The sequence below is a fragment of the Leptonychotes weddellii genome, chromosome 8, assembly GCF_054177405.1.
Source record: "Leptonychotes weddellii isolate Sample4059 chromosome 8, ASM5417740v2, whole genome shotgun sequence".
Lineage (NCBI taxonomy): Eukaryota > Metazoa > Chordata > Mammalia > Carnivora > Phocidae > Leptonychotes > Leptonychotes weddellii.
Genome location: NC_138376.1, coordinates 85611033 through 85629257, shown reverse-complemented (window position 1 = coordinate 85629257; position 18225 = coordinate 85611033). Strand labels below are relative to the sequence as shown.

At 37.7% G+C, this 18225-nt stretch overlaps 2 pseudogenes; both read left to right on the top strand.

Moving 5' to 3' along the window:
* Window positions 1-8415: 8415 nt before the first annotated feature.
* Window positions 8416-10236, top strand: LOC115941532 (CWF19-like protein 1 pseudogene; annotated as a pseudogene).
* Window positions 10237-13064: 2828 nt separating this feature from the next.
* LOC102750238 (glutaredoxin-3-like) lies at window positions 13065-15177 on the top strand (annotated as a pseudogene).
* The last annotated feature ends 3048 nt before the right edge of the window (window positions 15178-18225 follow it).

The following is an 18225-nucleotide window of genomic DNA, read 5'->3' as shown; positions in this document are numbered from 1 at the left end:
CCAAGATGGTGGATGCCATGACAGGAAACTCCTGACCAAATTAGGAAGAAAAAGGGCAAAGCCCTGCTTATTGCTCCAAGTAGTGAATTTTCCACCTGCTAGTTAACAACTGCAGATAAAAGATAGAAACCCAAACCTTGAAGACACCTCTCTCTCTCTCTTTCTCTCTCTTGCTAGCTGCTATCATATCTTGAGAGTGTACTTTTCGCTTTAATAAACTTTGCCGCTTGTGTTACTCATCCTCTGTGCTGCATCCTCTATCCTGAATTCCTTCTCATGACAACCAAGAATCTTCAGCAACTCTTTTGGGTCTGGCTGGGTCGAGGGCCCAGAGCCCAGAATCACCCCATTCACCCAGTGACACCATGAGGACAAATGAGAAGACCTGATTTATATCTCTTGAAGCCTGGGTGATACAGAAGACTGGTGTCTGCCCCAGACTTGAGGAATTTTAAAGCCTAGGAGTGGGTAAAGTGGACAGTGGTAACTGAGAAGATGGCTTCATTGGGGGAACCTTTTCTATCAATAAGTTCAATGTGTGTGTTTTTCTTCTGAACTGGGAAGACGTGACCTTGTGTCAGTCCTCAGTCATCTAAAAGTGACTTTGTCCAGGAAGTGTGGTAGAGACCCAGATATATGTGGACAACCAGGAGTTTTAAATAGTCAGTGGGAAAATGTCAAAGAACTACCAGTGAGCCATCTGCAGTAATGGGAGAACCTCCAGAGAACCCATGCAGCCCACAGTAGAAGAAAGGATCCATTGTAGAAACACTAGCCAAGCCAGAAAGTGTTATGCCAGCTCACAACAGTACCAGGAAAGTAAAACCTTTACTGCCCCTTACTTTCCCTTCTCTTCTCCATTCCATCTTGGGGGAGCAATGGCATCTTTACCCTATTTTATGATCTGTGTGGGGAGAGGAGCAGGAGCAGAAACATGAGGCAATAAAATAGAAAAGAAGTCTTCTACATTGCCTATTCCCAGCAGGTGCGAGCTGGGAGAGAGGTAGGGTACCCAGCAGTAGAACTCACCAACATCCTTCTAGTCCCTTTTTCTGATTTAGTTAAGACGCATTTTGCAGCCTCTTTCAGTTACATGGGGTCTGTGACTATGTATAACTGAAGAAAAATGGACTGGAAATGTCATGTGTTACTTTCGTGATCATGATATCTCCCCTGCCAGGTAAGTATGTCATGTGTTACTTTCAAACTGTTGCGATGAGAAGCCTCTGTGTGACTCTATTGTTTCCTCTTTCCCAGCAGCAAGGAGGTCCCTTGTCAACATGGCGGCACCCCAAGAGAGACATGGCTTTGATTACTGAGTTACTGCAAGGAGGAGTTACTGCTTCGGTCCTGGGAGGACTTAGGGCAAACAAACAAATAAAAAAACAAACAAAAACCCAGAACATGTGTTGGGTCTGTTACCAGGGCACAACTTGATCTGTCCTAATTAATACAAGGATAGAAGATTTAACCTAGAATGAAATTTGGAGTTTCTATTACTACTTGGGACTGAACATACTAATTATTGGTCTAAAACTGTTTTAGGGGTCAGAGAGCCTACAGGGCTTTTAGTGTCTAAGAACTTCTTTGAGGTCTCATGCAAGGGCAGGGGAAAAACAGCCACATACCCATTGCAGAGCCATTGGGAGGAAAAATTACATTGCTTTAGTGCCTCAGCCTCAAAACTTACGCTTCTGTTGTGCTGACTATGGAAGGTTTCTGCAGGTTCTCACTAGGCTAGGTCAACCTATTTAAGAGATCACTTCATGTAACAAGGAAAATAATGGCATATAGCTTTCAAAAAACAAGTTTATTTCCTCTGAGCTTCGGGTGTGGATAGGGTTAAGTCGCAAAGGAATGAAAAGGACCACCATCTCCCTGGAGTTAAGATTTTATGTTTCTAGAAGATTTTGATAACTTGAATAGACTGTCATGCCATCACCTAGTTAAAAAGACAATTCTCATTGCCGTAGATGAGTGTTGGTTATCTCTGCCGTGGTGGTGGGGATGGAGCACAGTCACTGCCTCAGAAATACAGGTATGCTATTTGAATATCTATAGGCATTGTTTAATTGTGGTAGATGGCAAAAACGGCCACAATGCTCTGCTCTTCTTCTCTGTCCCTTCTATCTGCTCTAGTCTTTTGACTTGATTTGGCCAACAGACTGGGGTGGAAGGAACAGAGTTCAAGTTCTGAGCTTGGGACGGATCTGGCTTCTTGCCACCCTGGAGTTGCCGTCAGTCAGTCCAGGCTAGCCTGCCAGTGGGTGAGAGACACGCAGTCCAATCACTTTTGTTGTCCCAGCTGATGACTAGCCACCCTCCAGAGAGAGATCTGCCTGGCAGACATTCGGGTGGCTGCCAACACAAGAGGAATCCCAGCTTAGACCGGAAGAACTAGAAGAACAGAACTCTCCAGCTGAGATCTGCATGCTGACCCGCAAGATTGTGAGCAAAATAAATGGATGTTTTAATTCATTAACTTTTGGATGATTCATTAAATGACAAAATCTGATTGAAAAAATAAGGATGAGATAAATACTGTTTGTAAGAAACTCTGCTAATTATTTTATGAATGGTGACAGAAAGGAAAGGCTAATATTATGGAACAAATAAATGCCAGGTGTCGCTGGGAGGGTTAGGTTTATAGCTACTCATTTTTAGGTCTTGTATTAGTAACAAAATGCCATAGACTGGGTGGCTTAAACGACAGAAATTTATTTTCTCAGAGTTCTGGCGGCTGAGAAGTCCAAAGTCAAGGTACCAGCTGATTGGTTCTTGGTGAGAACTTTTCCTAGCTTGCAGCAGATCGCCTTTCCTTTGTGTCCTCACATGATGGTGTCTCCTCTTCTTAGGAGAGCATGAGCCCTATAGGATGAGGGTCCCACCCTCACGACCTCATTTAACTTTTATCACCTCTTCACAGGCCATGTCTCCGGATACAGTCGCTTTGGGGGATACGGCTTCAGTGTGTGGATTTGGGGAGAACAGAAACATTCAGTCCATAACAGCTCGAGAAACACTATTATTGTTGAAATTCCTAGAGTAAAAAAATCACTTCATTATTGTAGGATCAAAAGTCATTAGTCCTTATCCGCCCTTCCCTGCTAAATGATTGTTTTCCATAACACACAATTTCTTAGGAATGCAACTTTTACATTATTAAACTGAACAGATTATACAAATAATGCTCTCTAAAATGTTTGCTATAGAATCCAACATTTTATGAAGAGAAAGCATTACATTGGAAGAAATAACGAGCTTTCGTAGCTTTTTGGAAGTCAAGGAAGTCTTTAAACCAAATCACATTTAACGAAGCAAAAAGGAAAAATAATTCTCAAAGGCGCACATACACATGCTGGCAATTTGATTATCTCCCTTTCTTCTCACATATTTTTATTTTTATATTTAGAAATAAATTGCCAACTTGTAATATTATTTGAATAACAAAATAGAAACAGTTATATTAAGTAAATGGAAAAGAATATTTAAAGTCTATTAGGTATTCCTATACTAAAGGTTTACTACAATTCATATAAAAAGGCCATTATGCAAATTTAGTATTTCTCACTGAGCAATGCCGAGTAGATATTGCTGCTATGTTGTTTTACTTTTGAAGTGTTTATATTTTCTTAATAAAAGAATGTTAAAGTATACAGCATAATAGCTACATATTAAAATATAGAAGAATGACATATTCAATTCTATGAATATTATTGGTGGGCCACTATTTTATGTGTTCATATTTTATACTCAAACTGAAGTCAACGGATATAGATCATTTGCTACCCTGACATCATGAAGATATTTTCCTGCATTGATAATTGTGTCTTTTGCATTTAGGTCTTTAATCGACCCAGACTTGACTTTATGTGTGAATAAAGTAATATTTTGATTTGTTGTTCATATGGATACATTTGAACTGAACAGTATTTATGGAAGAGATTGTTCATCCTCCACTAATCTTCCATGCCATCTCAGTCACATATATGTCTGAATACCTATACATCTGCTTTTGGGCTCTCCATTTTATTTCATTAGTCTCTCTCTGCACCCAGACCACATTACCTTAATTATTACAGATTCATAAAAAGTCTTAATATCTAATAAAGCAAGTCTTTGCTCTGATTCTTCTGTTTCAAGACTGTCTAGTTATTAGCACCCTCTTAAATTTACATATAAATTTTAGAATCAGCTTATTAATTTCTATGGAAAGAAAATGCTGTGATTTTGACTAGAATCATTCGAGGGCAAAATCAATTAATATAATTTATATTTTAATTCATTTAGGTATTGTTTAAGCTCTTTCAATAAATTTTAAAATATTTCTCACAGAGTTCTTGAACATATTCTGTCAAATATGTTTTTATGTAACTTGTAGGCTTGGTGTTATTATAAATGTTATCTTCAAACTTTTTTGTTTGTATTCTTACTATTTATTACTGTTATTTAGGAACATAATTTATTTTACTATGCAGATTTTTATTTAGCAACCTTTTCTTACTCTTCTACTAATTTATATGATTTGCAAATTAGTTTTTAATTCTTTATTCTTTCCAATCCTTACACACTTACTTCTTTTTCTTGTCATCATGCACTAGTTAGAAAAACTGGTAAAACAGTAAATGAAAGAGGTAATTGTGGGGTGCCTGGGTGGCTCAGTCGTTAAGCATCAGCCTTCGGTTCAGGTCATGATCTCAGGGTCCTGGGATTGAGCCCCGCATCAAGCCCCACATGGAGACCAGCACCAGGCTCCCTGCTCGGCAGGAGGCCTGCTTCTCCCTCTTCCACTCCCCCCTGCTTGTGTTCCCTCGCTCGCTGTGTCTCTCTCTGTCAAATAAATAAAATCTTTAAAAAAAAAAAAGGAAGTATTGCTTGGAATCTAGGTCTTCTTCCTGAATTCAGAAGTAGAGCCTTTTCATTGTGTTCTCACTGTGTATAAAGTTTACTGTTGATTTTCAGTCACATGAAGGAAGTTCCCCTCTGCTTCTAATTTGTCAAGAACATCAACATCAATGGACATTATATTTTAATAAATGCTGTTTTTGCAATTGTTGAGGTATTTTATGATCTTTAATTTTATAATGTGACAAATTATATTAACTTTCCCATATTAATACTTTATCTTCCTGAAGTAAAATCAACTTTGTCACATGCATTATATCATTTATACTTTATATATGTTCTCAATTCTTTTTGCTAGTATATTAACTTATGATTTTTGCTTCTATGTTTCATAAATAAATTTTGCTCATATTTTTCTTTCTTTACTATCTTTGTTGCATTTTGGCATTAAATTACACTAGCCTCGAGGCTCCTGGGTGGCTCAGTCGTTAAGCGTCTGCCTTCGGCTCAGGTGATGATCCCAGGGTCCTGGGATTGAGCCCTACATCCGGCTCCCTGCTCTGCAGGAAACCTGCTTCTCCCTCTCCCACTCCCCGCTGCTTGTGTTTCCTCTCTCGCTGTGTCTCTCTCTGTCAAATAAGTAAATAAAATCTTTAAAAAATAATTGCACTAGCCTCATAAATAAGTTTTTAGTGCCTTGAAAAAGTATGGTTAAGTTTGCAAAAATTTGTTACTTTAACACTGGTTTGAACTTGTTGATAGAGACTCTGCGCTTGGAATTTTCTTAGTGGAAATATTTTTTACTACTGATTCAGTTTTCTAGTAATTATAGGACAATTCAGACCTTCCAATTCTTCTTTAAGTAAATTTGCTTATATATTTTTTTCTTGAAATTTGTCAACTTAGTTGAAATGTTTTAATTTATAGCATAAAGTTTTCATAAAACTTCCGTAAATATTAAAAATCCCAGAAACACCCAAATGAGTTATAACTTATGTCCACACAAATATCTGCACATGAATGTTTATAACAGTTTTATTCGTAATTGCTAAAACCTGGAAGCAAGTAAGATGTCATTCAATAGGGGAATGGATAAACTGTGGTATATCCATACAATGGCATATTTCTCAGCAATAAAAACAAAGGAGCAATCAAGCCATGAGAAGACATGGAGAAAAGTTAAACGTATATTGGTAAGTGAAAGAATTCAATCTGAGAAGGCCACATATCATATAATTCCCACTATGGGACATTCTGGAAAACACGAAACTATAAAGAAGGTAAAAAATCAGTGGTTGCCAGAGGTTGGGAGAGGCAGAGAGAGGGATGAATAGGTAGAGCACAGGGGGTTTTTAGAGCAGTGAAATTCTGTATGATACTGTAGTGTGGACACATATAATATATTTAAACATTTGTCAAAACCCACAGAATACATAACAAGCACAAAGAGTGAACTCTAATATAAACTATGAACTTCAGTTAATAATAATGTATCAATATAGGCTCATCAATTGTAACAAATGTTCACAATAATGCAAGATTTAATAATAAGGAAAACTACACACAGGGGAGAGAATGGGTATATGGGAATTCTCCATATTTTCTGCTTAATTTTCTGTAAACTAAAACTGCTAAAAAATAGCCTATTAATTTAAAAATAAATAAATATTTTATTAATTTACCCCTTGTCATATGATGTTTCCTAGCTTCTTTTACAATTGCATCAACCTTTAAACATATTTTTCCATTACTATATTACATTTTTATAATGATGGAATCCACAGCTGTCTAAGTCCTGGACTTAGTTTCTTCTTTTACAAACTCTTTATGTACCATTAAAACACTACATTTTTTCTAATTGACTTATTTTTATGGGTTATTACTTTGAGAGACAGTTTTAAGGAATACTCTCATTAATGTTGGTTTCCTTTATGAATAACCATTTTTTTAAATTAGAGTTTTATTATTTTTGGCAAACGGTAATGTTTTTCAAGGTCAATAACATTTGCTCAGCACCAGCTGCACCAACTCAGGTAATTCTTACCTACCTCAGTGTACACTTGTCTAAAATGGTCAATTTAATAAATGTATTTATTTATATTAACACTGTGGTCACATAAACCCATCAGAGCAGATATTCCACAACTTTAGATAAGTTCCATAACCCTGACTTATTGGTATTTTCCCCATGATCTTGGGAAACAGAAAAGAACCAACTTAGACAATTTAAAAAAAGCATATGTCTCAGGACACACTGACTGTTCTATGTTCTCTTTCCTTTTGAATGCAACCCATCTGCCCAAAGATGAAAGCTTATATATATATAGCCCTCGGGTTGCCTAAGAGAATCTGGCTGTGTTTTACTTGAGATGTTAGGTTAATATGATTTTCTTAAACTTCATAATTCAATCCACCTTTTTTATTCGGGGCAGAAATTTTTCCCTTGAATTCAAATGATCTACAAAGTTGAAGGAAGTTGTAAGTTCAATTCTTTTGTATTGACTTAAGCAACGAGTTGGAAATATCAGGCTGACTTTATGATATTCTCTGTAATTAAGTAGAAAAGTTATTTTCTGATATTAGTTATAATTATTTCCTAGTATTTGGTTAGTATTTTGTCCTTTGTTTATTTAATTTGTGGGAACTATATGCATTAAGGGCATAGGGAAAAAAACTTTTTTTTTTAAAAGATTTTATTTATTTATTTGACAGAGAGATAGAGAGAGAGCACAAGTAGGCAGAGTGGCAGGCAGAGGGAGAGGGAGAAGCAGGCTCTCTGCTGAGCAGGGAGCCGGACGCGGGGCTCAATCCCAAGACCCCAGGATCATGACCTGAGTCGAAGGCAGCTGCTTAACCGACTGAGCAACCCAGGCGCCCCGGGAAAAAAACTCTTAATACATAAATTTTGAGGTTTAGTTTAGAATTGCAAGCTTTTTTATTTAGGATAAACTTGAAACTAATTAAATTATTTCTCCTTCAAATTCCAAAATATCAAGAGCTATAATACTAACGGCAAGAAATGATGAAAATAGTCTTTTCTTCTTTTTCTGGGGATGTGCCCATGTTTTGGAATTCATTGTATTTTTTTACCTATAGATCTTGGGCACAGAATTTCTACTATTTAGCTATTTGCTAATAAAATTAGTTGTCAAAGTCTGGAGCAGGCATTTTTTTTAATTTTCCCAAAAAAAAAAGAAATGACTCATAGTTCTGTACATACCTTTGTAAAATGTACTCCGGAATTCAATCAAATTCTACACACACAAAAAAAAAATCTAAAAATTAAATGTCTACACTAGGTCAGTTGCTTAGGAACAGTTGTAGAATTACCATGATTGAATCTGTCAGGTCTAAACAGGAGGAGAACCCAGACCAAGTAGTTTAATAGAGGACATTAATATGGACCACTAGCGTTACAAAGGAAGAGGAAGATCTACAAGACAATCAGAGAATGGAGAGGACACCCAGTGTTTCACATCAACACCCAGAGATTAGTGTCAGTCAAAATTTAGTCTAGAGTTGGAGAGACAAAGGAGACAATGATGCTGCAAAAGCTTGAGACTACAGAACATGAAGACAGAAGCTGGAATCACAGAGGAACAACCACTCATGGAAGCAAGGCCCATTTGGGAACTGGGATCACGGCAAGGATTAGCTCAACAGAAATTGTGGCCACAGAGAGAAGGTCTGCTAGAAAGAGATGGAATTATGGAGACTCAATCTATACCAAAAATGCAGCTCAAAGCCAGGAAAGAAGACAAGGAAGTAACCTGGCTTCTCTCCCGTTGTGCTCCATTTTTTTTTAATTTTGTCTCCCATTAGCGGTATCTATCCAGAAAACAATTGGCAAAGGGGGTGTGGAAAATCACGTTTGTGAGAATCAGGACCCTGAGACACTGAACAGAAGAGAAACAAATTAATCTTTTCTCAAGAGTGAAGTAGTTATGATTTGGGGAAATTTGGCAGAAATTTTACAAGTAAGGACTAAGAAAAAAGTAAGAAATGCAGGGTTGGAAAGTTTTATAGTGACTATCAGTAACATTATAACAGACCAAGTTATTTACATGATTAGTGTTTATATCAAGTTTTATGGCAAAGAACAAAAGTCTCATAAATGTTTTAAAAATATCTATGAGCTCTTGAATCAGTAGGAAATCTTACTTTATGAAATTCTTGGCAAATTTCTTATAACACTTATTGATGTAGATGATGTGCCATGCATAGGGCTATCCATGCACTTTCTTATTTAATCCTCACAAAAGCTCTATGAAGTAAATACTATTGTTGTCATTTTGCAGATGAAGGGAGGACTAATTGTCTGAGGTCACAGTGGTAGTAAGTGGGAGAATTCCTATTCAAAGCCCTGTTTGCTGATCTCTACACTCTGTCTTGGTCACCATGTAATTCTGCCCCAGTCAGTGCTGGTCTGATGAGGCTTCATTATGTGTTATTCATAATCACCTTTCTGAGCAGATGGCTCTCTCCCACTTCCACAAAGCTGGCTCACAATAATGATGGTTAAAATTAAATAGGTGTTTTATATCCAACCCACACACAGAAGATGAAATCATCCCTGCTTATGTGACCAATGATCTTCTAAAGGCTATATGTACATTTTTATCTCTTTAATCATCTGTAACTACTCTGTTATTCTATAAGATGGCTAAGGGGATAGGTAGACTGAAGCAGAGAAGGAAGGCATTCCTCTACAGGAGGAATCATCTCTTGACCCAAGGCAGCTTCCAAACTTCCTTAGCCTCCAGAACCTTGCTAGGTTTGCCTTGCCAGTCCAAAAGTGGACAAGCATTTGGTGGTCAACGTTGACACACATCGCTACCTTTCCCTGGTCAAAGGAGGCTTATCTGACGACCATGTCCACATCCTGCCCATCGGACATGACCAGTCAGTGATCGAGCTTTCAGCAAGATGGTGGAAGAGGTGAAGAAATATAAGACTACACTGAGACAGCTCTGCAAGAGTCAAGGAAGTGGAGTGTTCTATTTTAGAGACATTATAAGAGCTACCATTTTTGTGCCACTCAGCCACTGCTCTGCTAATGACATTAAAGATGCCTACGTTACCCAGGCACAGGAAGAACAGATGGAGCTAGCTGTTGGAAATCCAGAGCTCTCTGACATCAAGCCCATTGCACAGCCAGGAGGAATGTATTTTTATGTTGAAATTGACAGAGGAAAGAAGCTTTCCTACAAAATTTAAAAAAAAAAAAAATTTCCCTTGCAGGTAAAAAGCGATGTCCTGGCCCGTGAAGCCATTCTTCCTATTCCTGACCAGTCTGACTAGAGGCAGTGCCAGATGAGCAAGGAAGAGACCACCCTGGCTCACAGCTTCTGGAGAAACCTTGAGCCCTTTGACTTCATTCTGGATGACTGAGCAAAGGGAAAGGTGCTTTATGAACTTCACAGGAAGTAGTAGCAACCTGTTTGTAAAGAAACCAATCTCTAGGGCCTCCCGCGGAAACCAGCTGCAGCAAAGAGGCCTGATATTGAACGTTCTCTGGAAAAAAATCACATTGTAGGATGAACATCTTATGTTAAGAGCATGTCTGTCATCCAGCTCCAAGTACAGACTGTGTTTACCAACATTTTCAAAAAAGTATCTAAATTCTTAAATTAAATCCAAATGCTTTTCTGTGAAAAAAAAAAATGAATCATGAGTAGGGGCAAGACAAATTCTGCTATTTTTGCTTTAGACCAAATTAGATAAGTATCTGGTGGGTTGGTTACTTATTTATTTATTATTTATTATTAATTACTGATGCACTGTGTGTGTGTGTGTGTGTGTGTGTGTTACAGGGAAGGGTGCAGCATACTATTACCGAATTCTTTCTCAAAACTGCATAAGCCAATGGCATTTTAGAACCTTATTTTTAACGTGTATCAGTACTCAGAATAATAATATATGTTAGTATATGGGCTATAATAATATTAGTATATATGCTATATACTAATCAAATTTAATCCTTATATATTCCTTTATAATGCTAGCCAGGTTATGCTGAACATGTTTCTTGAAGAAATATACCTCAAAAAAAAAAAAAAAAAGGTGAAGAGAGGAGCATCCTTTCAGCATCATGAAAATATATTTTCTATTGGTAGGGCCAGCATGGCATTGGGTAAAGGGCACTTGTCAGGGATTCAGGTGTCCCACCTCCGCTCCTCCTTTACTCTGTAACCTTGGACATGTTACTTAGCCTCTGTTGTTCACAGTCATTTCTCCATAGAGAGAGGCAACTACTTCCTGCTTTTCTGCCTCAAACACACGTGAGGTAGGAAAATGTAAAATGAGATGACTGCTGTTATTATACTTTGCAAACTAAAATGATATACAAATTCAAGTTATAAAAATTCCCCTGAGTTTTTCCATGCTGCCCTAGATACACACTCATGTACTAAAAATGCTTTCCTACACAGACAGAAATGCACACACACACAGGCTTGAGAAACAAGTGCCGCACCATGTATATGATGCACACTTATATGTTAGAATGTATGAATCACGAGCGCCGTTGGAAGGGCAGGGAAACAAGACCCATAAGTTGGATAGACTGCAGCAATTACCTTGGCTTCTATCTTACTGGTCATCTCTCTTACCATGTTGTTAAACAAATAGCAGAGGAAGGAGAATGGTGTGCCATTCGTTCACTGCTAGGAAAGGCATATCTGGCAGAAAATGAAATTAAATTATCAAACTACATTGTGGGCCCCTAAAGATTTCTCTTATTGATATGAAGGGGAAAAACTCACCATTTCATTTCAACTTAGAAGAATATGGGACAGTACTTCCTCACATAAATCACAAAAAGAACTTTACCACGATTGACTTCTAGAAAAATAAAAAGAAATGTGAAAATTATCATGAAGAACAGAACTGAGTTCACTATTATTATAAATAATAGTTCTCTATACAAGATAATTCTACTACTGAAAATGAAAGAAATATGATATTTTTGACTTGGAGGACTAAAATCCAGCTAATTTACTTTCCTTTTTATCGAAAACAAAAGCTTAAAATGTCATGCCTTGTGGTTGAATTATTGGACTATCTTTGCTGTAGCTATTGACAAACAACTTTATCATTACTAATTTTGCTTGGTTTTTTTTCATTGTAATTAAACTTACTTTTTATAAATTTTGATTCCAATATGGTAACATATAGTGTTATATTAGTTTCAGGTGCACAATATAGTGATTCAACAATTCTATACATTACTCAGTGCTCATCATGGTAAGTGTGCTCTTAATCCCCATCACCTAGTTCACCCATCTCCCCAGCCACCTCCCCCTGGTAATCATCAGTTTGTTCTCTATAGTTAAGAGTTTAGTTTTTTGTCCCTTTTTTCCTTTGTTTGCTTGTTTTGTTTCTTCAATTCCACATATGAGTGAAATCTTAAGATCTTTGTCTCTCTCTGACTGACTTATTTCACTTGGCATAATGCTCTCTAGCTCCATCCATGTCATTGCAAGTGACAAGATTTCATTCTGTTTTATGGCTGAGTAATATTCCATTGTATATACATACCACCTCTTCTTTATCCATCTATCTATCAATGGACACTTGGGCTGCTTCCATAATTTGGCTGTTGTAAATAATGCTGCAGTAAACATAGAGGTGCATATATCTTTTTGAATTAATGTTTCATATTCTTTTGGTAAATATCCAGTAGTGGAATTATTGGATCATATGGTGATTCTATTTTTAACTTGTTGAGGAACCTCCATACTGTCTTCCACAGTGGCTGCACCAGTTTGCATTCCCACAAACAGCACACAAGAGAGTTCCTTTTTCTCTACATCCTCGCCAACACTTGTTATTTCTTGTGTCTTTGATTTTAGCCATTCTGACAGGTTTGAGGTAATATCTCATTGTGGTTTTGATTTGCATTTCCTTGATGATTAGTGATTTTGAGCTTCTTTACATGTGTCTGTTGGCCATCTGGATGTCTTCTTTGGATAAGTTTGCTTGTTTTCTAGTTTTCTTTTTATACATGCCAGAGATCAGTCTTTCTGTTGTCTTTATTTTAGGAACTACTTTAAGGAAAATTTCCATCGACTCATTTCTGTGTTGGTCTTAATTTTCTTCCTGATTTCCTAAAGGATGTTAGTTATTCTTTTTCCTAAATTCTGAAATAAAATATGTCACACACTAAGTAAAGGGCATCGTATCAGAAAAATACTGTATGTGAATAGACAACAACACCTTAGACTTCAGAACATCTTTGGTGCATAAAGGAGAAACATAGTTAAATAGATTTGGCTACATGAAAATGATAGCTATTGATTTGGAAGTGCTGGTTATCCTATTTTATTCTGGTATATGTCTTAAAGTGACAGAGGTTTGCTTTTGTCTTGTGTAATCAACCTATATTTATATTATGAATAAACACTGACAAACTTTTGTGCAGAATAACGTGACTTATTTGGTACTGATACCAGGTTTCTAGATGGTAGAGCTGAATGGGTCTAAGGGCTGACAGTAGGCCTTGGAGAAAGATAAAACCATCTTTTATTTTCAGAGGACCAGAATGTCTGGGATGAAGCACAGGTGAGCCATTGTTTGTTCTAAATACAGCACTGTCCTCTATTTAATTAGTAGAGGAAAAAATGTTCACTGATAACTTAATAATTTGTCAATTTTTATTTTAGATATTATTGTGAGTTTCATCCTTTTCTATATTTTCATAGACATATGTGTCACCAGAATGATGATTAAAGTATAGATTCAAACCCAAATAGAGAATAAAGAGTAGAATATCCTTAAAGAATGCAAATTTCTAGTTATTGAGATATGGAAGGAATCATTTAACTGTAGACTCGAGGGCCCCTGTCTAGCCCCGGCAGGGTCGTGGGTGTGGCCGAGGCGGGAGCGGCCCAGAAGGAGGTTGGCGGAGTCCTGCCGTTTGAGGAACTGCTGCTCCTCAGAGCCAAGTCCCTCCTCGAGGTCCATGTTTGGGCACCACGGGCTCCACGGTGCGATCAGATGAATGACACCATAGCAGAGTTAGCCGAAGAACGCCCTCAAGTTTCGTTTGTGAAGTTGGAAGCTGAAACTGGTCCTTAATGTAGAGGCTGCTTTCAGGAAACAGGCCTGAGTGATGGAAGAGAGAAAGGGCCCACAGCGACCCCCTGGCTGAACTCAGGCCCATCAGGGGACCCGCCTCAAGATAGCCATAGGCCCTAGCTGACCAATGGGCTACTTCCAACCAGGCACAGTCACCAAAAAAGGGAGAATTCCTATGTCCCATACCTCCTCACCTTCCCACTTTAACTACAGCCCCCACCCACAGCCTCCTGGCACACGGCCTCTCCTCTGCGGTCCTGCCCGCGGCTCCCTTGCAGTATAGTCAACAAATTTCTCTCTCCGTTTTTTCCACCTCGGGTGAATCCTTTCACGCTCAGACCACCAGCCCCCACTCTATCATCACCGCACATTTGGGGTCCCCATCTTATCAAGACAGACACCACATTTAGACACCACACTTAAGTATCTGAAAAATATGAATTTAGTTCTAGTCCCCATCCTCCTGTTTTTCAAGATTTCTCAGAAAAATGACCTATTAGATGGTGCACATGCCCAAGTTGACCAAAAAAGTTCAGCGACATGGATCTAGCAGCTCCTTCCCACCCAGTGGTAACAAGCATCCTAAAGAAGATCCCAACCTTCGCCTGAAGAAATGAACTCCTGCCACCCCTTGCATGTGGTTGATGAAAGGAACTCCTCAAGAACCCCACTGCGGTTTCAGCAAGCAGATGGTGGAAATTTTTAACAAACGTAATATTCAGTTAAGCAGTTTTGATATCTTCTCAGGTGACGAAGTTTCAGAGCCTCAAAACCTATTCCAATCGGCCCACCTCTCCCCAGCTCTATGTTTCTGGAGAGCTCATAGGAGGACTTGATTGAATTAAGGAGCTGGAAGTATCGGACAAACTAGATACAATTTGCCCCAAAGCTCCCAAATTAGAGGGATCAAAATACTGACAAATAAACCTTCTGTCATGCTCCTATGGAGGGAAACTAACAGGAAGCAAAATGTGGATTCAGCAGACAAATTCTGGAAATAGGAAATAGTACTGGTGTTGAATATGAGACACTTGATGTATTGGAGGCTGAAGGAGTTCAGCAGGGGTTAAAAGCTTACTCCAATTGGCCCACGTACTCTCAGCTGTCTCTAACAGGGGAGCTTGTTGGTGGTCTGGATATTGCTAAGGAACTGAAAGACAATGGCGAGTTGCCACCAATACTGAAAGGAGAGAATTAGTGAATGTTACGCTTGGTGCCCCACTGTTGCAGGAAATACTTCATCCCAGTGGGATCTCCTGACAGTTCTCAGAGGAGGGAGAGGGGCAGAGACTGCTTCCTACCCAGTTATGCTCAGTGTATTTCACAAGTTTGTGCTAAATACATGTATGTTTCATTTTTTTCACCGCACACAGAATGCAATTAATATCTTCAAATCTAATTAAAACTACTTTGTGTAAAAAAATAATAATAATATTTTAAAATAAAATAGGAAATTAAAGTCTGTGTAACCGTTTTCTACTGTGGCATTTCAAAGGAATTAAAACTGAGGCTTAAGACAACATTTACTTGTTCATGTTCTATAATTTGGGCTGCCCTCCATTGGATCTTTTTTCTGCTCATTTCTCCTAGAGTCACTCACGCAGCTGCTGGCACTGAGATCTCTTCTGGGAATGGGTGGTCCAAAATGGCTTTACTCATGTGTCTAGTGGTTATCCAGGACAGCCACCGTAATTTTCCTATTCAGCAAGATATCCAAAAATTCCTATAGGGTAAAAGCAGGTATCTTAAAGCCTCTTGGGCCCAGGCATACAAATCACACAAAGACACTTCTACCATTCTACTGGTAAAATCAAGACACAGGCCCACCCAGATCCAAGAGATGGGAAGATAGATTCCACCTCTTGATGAGGGCTGAGAAATTCACATTGCAAAGGGGCATGAATACCAGGAGGTATGACTCACTGGAGACTCTTATTGTAATAACCCATCAGTCTAGACATAAAACTATTCTTCCAGAATAATGATTATAACAACTGCTAATATGTACTAAAAAATTTACGAGTATTTAACAACTATTACACATAACATATATTAATTTTCAAACAACTCTGAGATAGGTACAATTATTTTCACAATTTTACAAATGAGAAAACAAGATCACATGGACATAAATGTATTAAAATTGTTTCAATAATTAAATATTAGGAATATGACCTCAATTCAGAAGTAGACAGACATAATTAGGACAAAAGAGAGAGGCAAGAGTTAGGCTCAACTATATGTGGGAATTCAATCTAATATAAAGGGCAGTCATTTCAAATTACTAAGATAAAGTGTACTGTGCAACAAATTATTAAGTCATCTGGTAATTGCTTAATTAAATGGATCACACACAAAATGAGCCATTTGGAAAAAAAAGTTATTCCCCAAAAAAAAGTCATTCACCAAAATGAATTCAAATAGATTGAACATGTAACTATATAAATACTAATCCTCAAAGTACTGACATAAGGTGTAAGTAATATATTAGAGTGACCAAGCACATTTAGATCACAAAATCTTAGGATAAGGCTGGCTGTGAAAACCAGAATGTCAAAAACATTATAAGTTTTTATTACATAACAATAAGCTAAGCCTCCTTAAGACTTATAAGTAATATTCTAAGTGTTTTACAATTATTATAAGATTTGACATTCACACAGTTTCTATGAGGTAGTTGCTAGCATTACTCACATTTTACATCTAAGGAAACTAAAGCATAGAGTTACTCATTATCTATAGTCATATTGCTTCTAAGTAGACAAGCTAGAATAGGAATATTAGCATTCTGACTCCATAACCTGTGCCCTGCCATAAAAATATTTTTAAAGACTTATTTATTTATTTGAGAGAGAGCGAGCGGTGGGGGGGGGGGAGAAGGGCAGATGGAGAGGGAAAGAAAGAATCTCAAGGATACTCCCCACTAAGCACAGAGTCCAGCACGGGGGCTGGATCTCACCACCCATGAGATCACAATCTGAGCTGAAACCAAGAGTCAGATGTTCAACCAACTGAGCTACCCAGGTGCCCCCCCCAAAAAAAATTTTTTTAAAGATGTTATTTTTTTTTAATTTGATACAAAGAGAGAGCACACAAGCAAGGGGAGGGGCAGAGGCAGAGGGAGAAGCAGGCTCCCTGCCGAGCAGGGAGCCTGATGCAGGACTCAATCCCAGGACCCTGGGATCACAACCTGAGCCGAAGGCAGACGCCCAACCGACTGAGCCACCCAGGCGCCCCATAAAATATTTTTAAGTAAAAGGCCAGTAAAAGGAAATACATGTTATAAAGTAGTAGTCATGAAATAGGAAATGGATTTGTAATGGAGATAGCATAAAATGACAAAGAACCTAACAAACAAACAAACAAACAAAAAACAATGGGAAAAAATGGGCTAAGAATAGAAATGGGAAATTCACACAGAAAAAGAGACACAAATATCCAATAGAAACAAAAAAATATGTTTGAAAGTGCTAGTAATCAAGTAAGTTCAAGCAAAATTAGGGATTATCAATGCCAGTTATTTGTCTGGAAAGCCTGAAAGTAGCGAAAAGTGCTCAGATCTTATGAAAATATGAAGAAATAGCTACCCATATGCGTTGGAGGGCCTGTAAATTGGAGGATGATATGACAAAATATTCCCCAAATCAGAATGACCACATCCTGAAAACTGTAATATTTCCCATAGAAATTTATGCTAAGGAAGATACCTAAACAAATGTGCTAAGATATACATTTATCACATTGTTGTTTGTAGAATGAAGAAAAAAAGAAGAAACCATTTTAAAATTCCTCAATAAGGGACAGGGTAATAAATTTTAGAACAACCATGTCATAAAATGGACTCCTGTGCAGGCATTAAAATGGCTGATGTAAATCTATTCACACTGACATTGAAATACCCACTACCTTGTTGAAAGAAAGAAAGCAGGTTGTAAAACATTCTGTAATGTGTGCTCCTCTTAATATAAAATTGTATACATTAAAAGAGCATGAAAGGATAGTCACATTGAGGTTAATAGTAGTTGGGGTTCATAATAGTTGTAGCTGAAACACAGAGGAATTGATTTTTATTCTTTATTTCTCTATGTATTAAACTTTTTCATAAGAAGCATTCTCTTTGTAAAACAGGAAGTTTGGCTTTTTAGATGTGACAGCATGAAGATATTGGAGAATCCTCTCTCCAAAAAACAAGTATAAAACTGGACAAAATTGTGGTGAACAAACATGTTAGGGCTGTAAAAAGTTGACCAATAAGAAACAACAAAACAAAATTGAGCACATATATGAAAAATACAATGCTTT